This window comes from Brachycentrus maculatus, unplaced genomic scaffold (genome assembly GCF_059751285.1).
Source record: "Brachycentrus maculatus isolate JH-2025_06_01 unplaced genomic scaffold, ASM5975128v1 h1tg000452l, whole genome shotgun sequence".
Lineage (NCBI taxonomy): Eukaryota > Metazoa > Arthropoda > Insecta > Trichoptera > Brachycentridae > Brachycentrus > Brachycentrus maculatus.
The window spans coordinates 144,545-158,338 of NW_028281199.1; positions in this window are offsets into that span (position 1 = coordinate 144,545).

Below are 13,794 nucleotides of genomic sequence, written 5' to 3' on the forward strand. Positions count from 1 at the left end.
TTTACTTCTCTTCGTCAGATAAAACTAATTTTTCACAATAAAAATCGTTATATTCAACTTTTGGCAACATTTGAAAATGATACGTAATTAAATTCACTTCTGATTTCTTAATCTAAATCTCTAGATTAGCGCCAATTTTGCATTACATAATGAGAAATAATGGCACATGGAATTATTTATTTTATAAGTTTAACTATTAAACAAGTGAGCTGTTGAAAACCTTTTTTTAGAAATGAAAATACAATTAACAGACATGTATTTTGGCGTTTATTTGATAAGTAATGTCAAAATAAAATAATAATTCATAAGTCAGCTGAATAACGTAATCGATAACATTACTTCCCGTATCTAATCAATCATATACGGGTTTTCTCTTACGTTTGTAAATAAATACGGAATATCTTATATAATATTACACTTTAAGATGTTATTATTGAATAATACACATCGAGCCATAAGTGGAGCATATCCGCCCTGAGCGATGATTTATTAATTTACCGCCCAAACGTACTACCGGATATTCAATACGGATTGTTGCCGTTGGATACCGATCGCGGATCCTTAGCCGCGATTGCCTTCCGGAATTTACCAATAACTAAAAGTTTTGAATTAAAAATTATATGTAAAAAAAAATTATATGTTTAACTCTATCTTTCATTAAGTCCTGGTATGAGGTCTTAAAAATAGCTAAGTTCAAATATTTACAACATTTTGAGTGTGTCCAAATACTTGTTCACAAAATCTGGATTATCTCCAATTACATGAGTTATTTTCTTATTATTTTTTGACATCTCATCAAAGATGAAGAAGAATATACCATATCAGTTGCCTTTCATCTACCTTACTATTGATATTAGTTACATTCGGCTTCCACGGCTTGAACTCTTCAAAATGTTCTGAATAAAGAATATATTTTGTAAGCAAGGTGTGCTCTAGTCTAAAAAAAATAGTTTCATTTAGTACGTGAATATTAGTTTATGCACGAAGGGAGTATTCTATCAATTTCTGGAAGGCTTTCCGTGACACGTGTGCATTCGTAGCGTTGACCACCCGACCACGCCCGGCCAGCCGACATTCGACCCACGCGAAGTGCATTCGTATCGCGAGATGCATACGATAGGAGAGTACGCAAACTCAGTACTGCGAGAGGAATGCGACTCGCGTCACAGAGTGATTTTATTATTAGGCCGTATGCTAAGCGTTAAGGATCTGGTAAGTGCGTCGCTTGTACATCCTGATGTACAAGCGACGAGTTGGCGGGACTTTTAACGCACCATTGTTATAAAAAAATATCAGTGTTATTGGAAAAATATATTGAAAGGAATATTTGTTAAATGCAATAAATGATTTAATTTTTCCATGTTTTATTGTTGATAAAATTTAAATGTTTTTATTCAAATAACTACTACTACTTCTAATACAATCACGCCGTTTCCTCGTAAGGGTAACCAGAGAGGATGGAATGCCAGACTCTTCTGTCCTGACATACACTCCTCGCCTCCTTTACATCCATACATCTAGTCATATACGTCCTTCGATTACGCAGCCAGACATTTTTTGATCATTTAAAAAAATTGATTTCTATTTAAGAATCAGGTTATAAGTCTTATGAATCTAAGGCTTACAAAGCTATCTACATATGTATGTCTACAAAATAGTTAAAAAAAACCTTTAAAATGCACTATCTGAAATTCCGGTGCTTAATCTGCGGTCACTTTTAAACTATTTGATAGTATCACAATATTCATAGTATGTTATAGAAAATACGTTGATACGTTAGTTTACACATATTTCTATGAGATGCAATAAATACAGGATGCGTCAAAAGACTTTTCAAAAAATCTTTAAAATATTTCTCTTACACGTTTTTATATTTATATTTCTATTCTTCTTCAAATTTGTAATACGAGAATTCACAAAATTTACATATTATTTCATGCGCGAGATTGTGAGGGACATTCCAGCTGACCATCTAAGCATTCACATTTCAGTAGTTTCTACCACACTATATCTAAAAATTGCTTTAAAGGCTTTTAACATTAGCTTATCTGGCATTTTTGGGTTACAAAAGACTTCCGCTGTGCACCTTCTATATATATGTATATATATATATATATATATATATATATATATATATATATATATATATATATATATATATATATATATATATATATATATATATATATATATATATATATATATATATATATATATATATATATATATATATATATATATATATATATATATATATATATATATATATATATATATATATATATATATATATATATATATATATATATATATATATATATACAAAGTGTAAACAGTCGTTTCAAGTCACCGTGTATCTTTGCACGTAAGATGTGTAGTGTAGTAAGCTGCTATGGGTAGCAGTATGTTGTTAGTGAATGCATAAATAATATTCTGGATTAAGATTAGTGATAGCCTTTTCAGCGGAAAATGTTGAAGAGGTTTCTCTGTTTATCTGCGGCAATAGGAGTGCTGTCAGACGTGTCATGATGTCTAGGAATGCGTAAATTGCTAATAAATAAATTAGTACTTCCTTCAGAGTAAATCAATTCATGGCGCAAATGTACCATTTCTAACTCAATAATATTTCATTATTTTGCTGTAATTATAATTTCGATACTACACATTTTTGACACCACTAGATTTAAGGTGCAATATAATGTATTTTAACAAAAACTCTTTAAATGCACAATATTTCGCTAACTCTTTTCAACAACGTCATATATTAAAAAAAACTTGATTTTTCAGGAGATCGTTTTTAATGTTTAAGAATATATTGTAATAAAATGTTTTCAAAATAAATACCAAGCCACTTATTGAATACTTTACCATACACCAGATCTTTTTAGGTAAAACCTGACGGTTTTTTCTCCATTTGAAAAATAATCAGTAGGTATATTTAAAAAAAAAAAATAACATTTTCTTCAGAATGCAAAAAGCTTTTGCTGGGATAAAGTAAATTTTCTGGGCATTCCGAAAACACGCACAACTGAAAATTGACGATTTTTGATATATGACGTTGTTGAAAGGAGTGAGTGATTTGTACTTCGAAATCTATCTAAAGTCGTTTTTAAACGTAATATGTAGATACATGAATAATTTCTGCGTGACTGGCGATTCTCTTTCAATTTGCAATAATTTTGTATCAGGTAGCACGTATTCTAAAATGCCACAATTGAATGCGCAGTTTAAATACTGCATTACGGCTGTAGTATTGCGAGTACGATTCTATTAAGATACCGACTTGGCGCGGGCGTAGTTTGCTATGTGCCTGCAATGCCTCATCTACAAGCCATAAACCCCGAGAGCCTCTTTAACAAGATGCGTTAACAACACTTCAACGAATAAAACTGTACATTTGTTATTCAACAACACTTCAACGAATAAAACTGTACATTTGTTATTTAACACTACTTCAACGAATAAAAATGTACTTTTGTTATTCAAAAAACTTCAACGAATAAAACTGTACATTTGTTATTTAACAACACTTCAAGGAATAAAATTGTACATTTTTATTTAACACTACTTCAACGAATAAAAATGTACATTTGTTATTTGAAAGACTTAACAAATAAAACTGTACATTTGTTATTTAACACTACTTCAACGAATAAAAATGTACATTTGTTATTTGAAAAACTTCAACGAATAAAACTGTACATTTGTTATTTAACAACACTTCAAGGAAAAAAATTGTACATTTGTTTATTTAACCGTTTTAGTGTTGAGATTTTTTCTCATATTCTTTTTCTTATTACATCTAATAGATTCTCAAAACTATCTGTTACAATATCTGTCTCTTGTGAAGTGGACTGCCAGCTTTCACGGCGTCGCTTTAGAGGTCTTCCAGGTGGTATTTTTCCGTCTGGATGATCTTTAGGAACAATTCGGGCCAGTCTATTTTCTTGTATTCTATTGACATGGGTATTCATGAATCGTCTTCACTGATTCCCTCAAATAACTATGTTTATCCTCCGTTCTACACATTTTACGAATTTCCATATTCTTTATTCTGTCTCTTAACGAATTTCCGGTTATGCACCTGTATGTGTACAAAATAAACAATATATTTTTCTCAATTATTGACCGATTTTTGTATTCCTTTCTGATATTGGTGGAAAAAATATTAAAATACACAAATAAAGTAGCATTTTGTAATAAATATACTTTGAAATTAATAAAATTTGAGAAAAAAACAGTTATTTTTCATTCACCAGAATGTCGTGTTTAATTAGCTTGTCTTCGCAGTTTTCACTAGCGAAACGCATCGGTAAATTTTCCAATTTCATCGTCACTATCGTATCGTAGCGTATAATGTCTTGTGTATAAAAATCGTTTTCAATATCACTTTTAGACGAATCTCATATTGTAAGGGTGAAAACCATTTTCTCCTATTTATTTTCAGTAACAATTAGTTAAATTTGTGAATATAATTGACAAATTGGAACTTTAGAAACGCCCAGGCTGTGACACAACCCCTCAAAGCGACCGCGAAAAAACACTGGCCCCATCGAAGGGCTATCCTTTAGTCAAAATATATCGACTCTGGTATGACCAAGATGAAAATGAGCCACTCACCCCAATACATGCGGTCCAACAAAAATTACATTTAGCCATAATCTTCAAAAAACAATTGATATGTTTATGCAAGTTGCAGCTCGCGCTATCGCCTTTGCAGACCCTATATTGTGATACGCGAAGCACTTCAGGTAATTGATCGCAGAGCACGATGCAGTACCTTCTAGCGGGTAGCGAGTACCTCCTTCCTACCGGGACCTGGACCTACTTGGCTCACTCCACATATTGCCATTATGCACTCCTACCTTATTATTCAGACCTCACCACGACACGCGCAGCTTAAGGTACATTCACACTGCGCACTGTGCAACAGACATTTAAATTGGTCATTTTCGATCCAATATTCGAACTTTTCAGTTCATTCATGCAACTTTCCATATTTTAAAAAAAAATTACTAATGTTTATATGTAATTTGATTCATTCGCTATTTCTTATTTACTCATACATATCTTAAAACTAGTTACCGTGTTCTTCCGTACAAAGATTAAACACCCAGGGTGACATTACACATCCCTGTTTAACACCTTTAGAGATGCCAAACCACGAATCACACTGCGCACTGTGCAACAGACATTTAAATTGGTCATTTTTGATCCAACATTTCAACCTTCCAGTTCATTCATGCAATTATCCACATTTGTTTTATTTATTTTTTATAGTCAATATACAATTTGAATCATTTGCTAGACATTTTTACTTTACACATACGTATATTAAAACTAGTTACGCTGTTCCTCTGTAAATAAATAAAACACTCCGGATGACATTGCACATCCCTGTTTAACACCTTTATAGATGCCAAACCATAATCCACACTACGCACTGTTCAACAGATATTTGAATTGGTTAATTGCTCTAATATTTCAATCTTTCAGATCGTTCATACAATGATCCATATTTAATTTTGATTATTTATTTAATATAAAAAAAAATACAGATTTGTTTTGTCGACCTCCGTGATGTAATGGACAGCACACTCGGCTAGCGTTCTGGAGGTCCCGGGTTCAATTTCCAGGGGAGAAGGGTCAAATAAATTAAAGTGATTTTTTTCACTCTAATATTTATTTAATCTTACCCTGAACTGGAGGGCTGATTACCTTTCCTTCGTGTGTTAACGATAAAAATAACACTGCGTTTATATGATGCAGTGCCCTTTGCACCATCGGGTACAGAAGATGGTTTGAAGAAATAGCTACAAAAAACAAAAAAAAAATTATTGTTTAATTACGTATTGTTTATGATTGCCAAAATAATTTTATACAATTATTATCTTGCTGATATTTTTCATTGGACTGAATATACATTTTTTTTTTATTAAAATTATTATTGTAAAATACAACTAAAAATAAGTAATTGAATATGACCAGCTTTTACTTTTCTAGTGTATTATTGATCTAAGATATTTAATGTGAATAGCCCTTTACTTTAGACATTGTAATAAGACAAAGATCTTGCTGGACTAAGGAAATGACGGAAAAGTTAATTGTTGAGATTGTGTTAAAGTCGTTTGGTGTTATCTAACCCTATTCATTACGTACTTTATAAACATTCTCTTCCATTTCACCACGTTTGAATGTAAAATATTTTTTTTTACATCTCAGCATAGATTGAGAAGTATATGGAAGTCTGAGCATTTACGGGGCTTACGACCGTCATAGGCTAGTTTAATAAACACGGGAGTCGAACACTGAAAATATATCGTTCCGAACATTTTTAATTTGTTGCCGACGGATGTTAGAGGTCTAAATAAAGTATGGAACAAAGGCAAAATAAAGGAATGGGTGAATGATCAATAGTTAATTTTATGAAAATTGTAAAATGTTTATATTCATAATTTTTCCCTTTTTTTGAGTGTATATTAGGTAAAAATGGTTAAAAACAATAAAAATGTATTAAAGGTGGCTTGGTGGGTCTCTGCAAATATATATATATTTTCAATATGTTTAGAATTGTGATTTAAATAAATATATACAACTTATGTTATGTTAATATTAAATGATTACTTTACATACGTGTAACAAGCCTATGACGGTCGTAAGCCCCGTAAATGACCAGACTTCCATATTATTCTTCATCTGTGTTAAGATATCCAATATTAATTTTAAAAAATTATGGAGATAATCCAGATTTGTGAACAAGTATTCGGACACACTCAAAATGTAGTAAATAAATTAAGTGGTCAAATTATAAGCTAAAATAATAAAAAAAAATACAAGGATATTTCAAGCATTTCTTATGTATGTGATTATTATCCTGGAATCGGATGAAGAGTTTTCCCTCAATGAAAAGCTTCTTTCATTTCACCAAAGATGTCTCTAGCGAAATTCTAGTGAATTCAAGCACTTTGTTTCGAATTTGAACAATATATAAAAGTTCAAAGAATTTGAGTAATTTGGTTGCCAATCATGGGTAGAATTGGTGAATGTAACACGTGTGTAAAGTGATCACTTAAAACCAATCTACGACGGTCGTAAGCCCCGTAAATACCCAGACTTCATTCATCTATGCTGAGGTGTCAAAAAATAATATAAAAATAACTCCTTATTGGAGATAATCCAGTTTTGTGAAGAAGTATTTGGACACACTCAAAATGTTTTACTTAGTAAATACCACTATTTAAAAAAATGTAAGAAGTGGTATATTCTAAATTAAACTTAAACTAAAAATAAAAGAAATAAATAAATAACAGTATTGTTTAATTCAAATTTTGAAAACTAGAAATAATTTCTGAATGCAATGCAAAAGTATCGGTTACCATAATTACAAATTAATTTCATTTTGATTGTGGACGGCCAATGACAATTCTGTCTTCTGTACGTGTTACACACAGGTTAGTAAATTAATTTATGCTTCGTATGCGTAATCTGTGTAAGTACCAAACTTCTCGATATTTCGCTAGAATCAATGAATTAATATTTGACATTAAGCGAACACATAGAATCACGTTTCAATAGAGAATACCAGTATAATCCATGTCACATTAGTGATAAAATGGCTAGAGGAATGAAATTTATTGAAATATTTTATGAGCTATGTACACATTCACGCGCGTAGCACACTTATCTATATTAATATGCACATCGCATAACGTAATATGGATTAATATCATAAATTAATGATACATTACTTTAAAATCTTGAGATATGTGTGTTCAGTTTAAATACAATTCAATTATGATAACATACTTGATTAAAAATTTTAAAAAAAATTGAATCAATTGATATGTACTGGAAATTAAAATATTATTTTATTTATTGAATTGGTATTAAAATTGATTTTACATACAAAAATATTGTATTTTTACACATTGAATGGAAAGTTTTCGAAACTAGTCATGTTTACATTAATAAACTCAAATAGTAGTCTTGACGAATGTTCTGTTTTATATTTAAAATTAAATTTTTCGTCTTCTGGAAAAAGGGTTATTTAAAAGCCAGCAAATTTATAATTAAATGTATTATCAAAATAAAATTTATTTGTTTTAATTTTTTTTAGGGATAATTTTGCATTTTAATCCTGATATTGTACTGCCATTGATTTATTTATTTTACATAAATTTTCACCTACGTTATATCCACATTAACTTTTTTTTGAAAAATTTTCAATTTTAAATTTTTTTGGAAAAAGGTAATTATAATATTTGCATTCTAAAAAAATAACAAATACACATATAATTCAATTTCACACTATTATAAATACAAAAAAAATCAATAAAAAAAATAATTGAAAATATGAGTTTCAGGACAAGTGTGTATATTCATTCATTTTCAGTCAAGATGAATGATTATATAAAAACTGTATAAATGTATTCATACTCGAAGATTTGAGTTTTTTTATTTATTGATATAATATCTTAAAAGCATTTTCGACTTGATTTCCTTAATGACATGTTACCAACTTATTAATATGCTGCATTTTTTTTATGATGCATTTTGACCTCAGTTGCATTTTGATAAAACATATTATACTAGTTTACTGCTTGTCTTACCGATATTATACTACAACAGTATTATTGTGCAAGAGATTTGGAATTACTATTCAGTTTGCGCCACTAAACTTGATCGCATTTAATAAACAATAAACATATTTGAAAGATCACAGAAGTAATGGAAATTCAATATATTATAATTCGATTACTCTGAATTCTCCGCGTCAAGAAACTTTAATTGAAAATTGTAAATCTTCAATGCGAGGCGTAAAATATGACCGTAAAAGGCTCATACAATATTTGCTATCTAAATTCATATGTATTTACAGCCTTTTTAATACTTTTTTTTTGTATATTCATTTTGTTTAAATAGATAAAAACAACGGATGGTAACAGATGGTAACCTTCCCAAAACTTACTATCCTTCACATGGAAAATTCTTTGAAATGAAGGTTTTTTAAAAAAAAAATCAATAAAATATGATATTTAACTTAACCCTACAAAGAAAAGGGATTTTCGTTTGGTTTATTCCTTTCAAGGTACGACGCAGTGTCCTATGCACCATTGGGTGCTGATAAGTGTTAGAAGTCAGAAGAAGATGTGTCGAAACATGGTTTTAAATGTACAGTTTTGCATCAATCAAAAATGCGTGAATGCAGCGATTCTCAAATATTTTTGGCGACGGAACCTTTTTGAAGGTATGAATAATTTACAGAGCCATAAAATAAGCAATATCTGAATTTAAGCTTATAATTTAATTAAAGTTATTTAAAAAAATATATGAAAAATTAGACATATTATGCACTACTGAGTTGTACAACAATATACACAAAATAACACTAAACATGCAAACTAAATTGTTTTATATAATTTATTGAATGTTCGCAGATACATTGTGATATATTTTTTTGAAAATAAAACAAGAACTTTGTTTTTCACAACTTTTATTTTTGGTACTTTTCTCCAACATGAACCTTGTCATCTTCAGGAAATGACATGTACTTGCCTGTCCCTGAAAATGACACGGTTCTTGTCGAAACCGGTTAGAGAAATGTAGGTACCAAAAATAAAAGTGGTTAAAAACATAATTCCCGGTTTATGTCATAACGTTTTAAATGAAATTATTGATGGTAACATTATTGTAAATTTACAATGATGCTACGTGGATTGTAACGGAGAAGCCTTGGCATAGGCTACGCGAAGCACACTTTGAGAGTCCTTCCATTTACGTAATATTTTGCAAGGGAATTTTTATGATGTAAATACAATACTGTCTTTTAATACCCTAATACAAATCCCATTTCCATTTAATCCGTTGTTATGTCGTAGTTACATATTGTTTCGATGTTGAAATTACAAGATCAAACGTTAGGACAAAGAACGGACATTGCAGTCGAATGCAGAACGATTTGTATCCATATTGCATGTCTTGAGAGACCTTTTCATGCAGTTTTCTACACGTCCATGGGTACTAGCTGGAAAGGTCACTTGTCAATTGAATTAGTCCAATGGATAGGCCATTGGTGCACTTGCTAGCTCCAAAACAATTAAAGTTTTTCGGAATTAATACCCTTTGATTTATTTTATGTTCAATATTAAAAGCATTAACTTTGTGGATCATTGTGATATGTTATTTTGAGAAATGAAAAGACTTTGTTTTTTGATCCACTCACATTTTTATTGAAAACCAACTAGTTTCGGTAATAACGTGTTACCCTCTGAAGGATTTATTTAATGACTAAACATACATACATGATATATAAAAGAAACAGTGAACAAATTATTGGGTTTAGATAAAGATTGGGGTGGGGGGAAGTTGTATCTATATATATAAATATACACACACACACACACAAGGAGAGGATTGGAAGGGACAATATATTTCATGATATTATAAATGAAGGATTTCATATATTTATTGAATTTGTGTTTATTTTGTAGAGCTCCATATTAATACTTTAAATATTTCAATGAAACACAGAATCGAGTCTACTGAAGTGTTTATTTTATTTTTAAAAACGTTAAAAAAATCTCTGAATTTTTTTTTACCTTGTTAGGGCAAACTGGTGTCTTTAGTAGACTCGTATCAGTGTTTGATTTTAATATTTGAAAAACATCATGGTGAAAAACATCTCTGAAATATAGGAAAAGAAACGTAGATTGAAAAGTACATATTCAAATTAATCCCTAGATACTCGACTATTTTCTCATCAATTATCATTATTTTTTTCACTTCATCTAGTCTACTGCCCGCCAATGGTTAGAGACAAGTCCCCGTAGCGCTGTTCAGCATGTTGACACTTCGCCGAGATGCGAACTCGGATACCGCGTGTCGGTAGTGTACTAATGTACCACTTCTCCACGGCGCGGGATGAGATCCCGGGATGGATATTATGGTAAATGGGTTCGGTAACAGATGGTGTTACCCGAAGAATGCTGGATGGTAATTTAACACGAGCGTAATGAAATAAAAGGTTTTGTGTTATTCATTCTATAAGACACTGGTAGAATGAATAACACTATTTACCCTATGGGTGATGCATCAACATTATACGTATAGTATTCATATCCTAATTTAATTCTTAGTGCGTATAATCAAGTGTCTGAAAATGTAGTAAAAACAATTATATATTGTAACTAATTTATTGCAGACAGTTGGTAGAATTCCATTCAAAATTTTCGGGTAATGTATCCAAAATTAAACAAAGTTATTGGATTGAATTCTGTTTTTAGTTAAATATTTACATTTCGCCCACTCCTTTCAACAACGTAATATATCAAAAAACGTAAATTTTCAGTTGTGCATGTTTTCGGAATGCCCAAAAATTGTACTTAATGCCAGCAAAAGTTGCATTAAAACATAATATTTACCCGCTACAGGACAAAAAGTATTGATTTTGAATTTTGAAGAAAAGGTATTGTTTAATTTTTTTGTTAAACGTACTAAATATTTTTTAAATGGAGAAAAAACAGTCAGGTTTTACCTTAAAAGATCTGTTGCACAGTAAAAAGTTCAGTAAGTGGCCTGATATTTATTTTTAATACATTTCATTATATTTTTAAACGTAAAAACGATCTCCTGAAAAATCCAGTTTTTTGATTTAGGACGTTGTTAAAAGGAGTGAGCGATATGTATATATATTGTGACACGTTTCGTCTTAGCAAGACATTATCAAACATAGTTTGTCAATTGGTTAATAAACTAAAAATTAAAATGTTATTCCAGGCTCATTGTTGTATCACCCGTAAGGTGAACAATACAGTGTCTAGTTTTTGAGGCATATGAAAGTCTGAGTATTTACAGGGCTTATGAACCGTCACAGGCTGGTTGAGTTATCACAGGCTGGTTGAGTTATCACGGTTATATACTGTAACATTCACCAGTTCTAACCCATGGATTGATAACAACTAGGCATGTTTTAGTTCACCTTACGGGTGATACAACAATGACCTTACTTAATTGTTAGTTTAGTAACAAAGGTTGATTGAAAACTATTTGATGGCCTTTAAGACGAAGGTATGCAAATATGCATTTCGTACTGAACTATTTTACATACTGCAAGGTTTTTATTTGGGATGTTTTTATGCAGCTTATTATTTGACCAGGTGTAAGGTACATGAATGTAAAATTATTTCGAGAAATAAAAATACTTTGTTTTCTGATCCACTCACATTTTTATTTTTCCAACTAGTTTCGGCAACAACCTGTTGCCCTCTTCAGGGTTACATTTATAACTGTAACCCTGAAGAGGGCAACAGGTTGTTGCCGAAACTAGTTGGAAAAATAAAAATGTGAGTGGATCAGAAAACAAAGTATTTTTATTTCTCGAAATAATTTATCAAGATGATCCACAAAGTTAATGCTTTCAATATTCAAAACATACATGAATGTACATAAAATAATATGTTAAAATTATAAATTAATAACTGCATAAAAAATAAGCATATTTTCAGGCGTTTGTATGTAACCCAGTATGTAAAACAATCCGGTTAGAATTTTGCATATAATCAAATAAAATGGTCTCTGATAAATGAAAGCTTTCCCAATCCTAAAATGATAGCTATTGTGAACTCATATGTACAGTATCATGATATTGATGATATGTGTAGGACATCCAATGATTTGAGCATTATGGTTTGAATATTGAATGTTACACGTGTGTAAAGTGATCACCTAACCAGCCTATGACATCGCACAAGCCCTGTAAATACCTAGACTTCCATATTCTTCTGCATCCATGAGGAGATGCCAAAAACGTATAAGAAATTTAATTTAGCCACGGACAAATGGCGTGACATTAAGGCTGCACCAGATCTCGTCCCGAGCGCTGCGGGGAGCGGCGCATTAGATCAGTTTGTACTGAGTACCTACTTAGGGATAGTGTGCATGCTCTCTACCTCGGTGCGCGAGTACTCTCCAAACAGGGGTGTACTTAAACCAATATCTAAAAAAAATAAAAATAAAATTGTTAATTCCCTAACGTCTAGGTAATTCTATCTTTATATATACCTAAATACGCCATACTGATAGTATTATACGAAAATGGCGCCATATCAATCAATGCAAGTTTATTATTATTATTTATATAACTCTTATCTGCAACCGATGGTGCATAGGGCACTGCATCATATAAACGCAGTGTTATCTCGATCCGCATGAAGGAAAAGTGATCAGCCCTCCGCTTCAGGTACCAGTCCATAGTAATATAAATAAAAATACTTTTATTTATTTGACCCCTCCCTGGAAATCGAACCCGGGACCATCAGCATAGTAGCCGAGCGAGCTGACCATTATACTACGGAGGTGGACATTCTATCTGGTTACGGCTAATGCAACACCCTTATCATGTTCCTTTTTAGGTTCCAACAAATTAAAACATGTGACAGTAAAACAACTATATGCAAAAAAAACCCTTACATGTGCATTTAAGGCCTAGATCTTGGGCGTTCAAATCACAACGCGCTTGGAGGGCGGGACGTGTGTTCACGCTCGTTTTTATATATATGTATGTATATATATATATATATATATATATATATATATATATATATATATATATATATATATATATATATATATATATATATATATATATATATATATATATATATATATATATATATATATATATATATATATATATATATATATATATATATATATATATATATATATATATATATATATATATATATATATATATATATATATATATATATATATATATATATATATATATATATA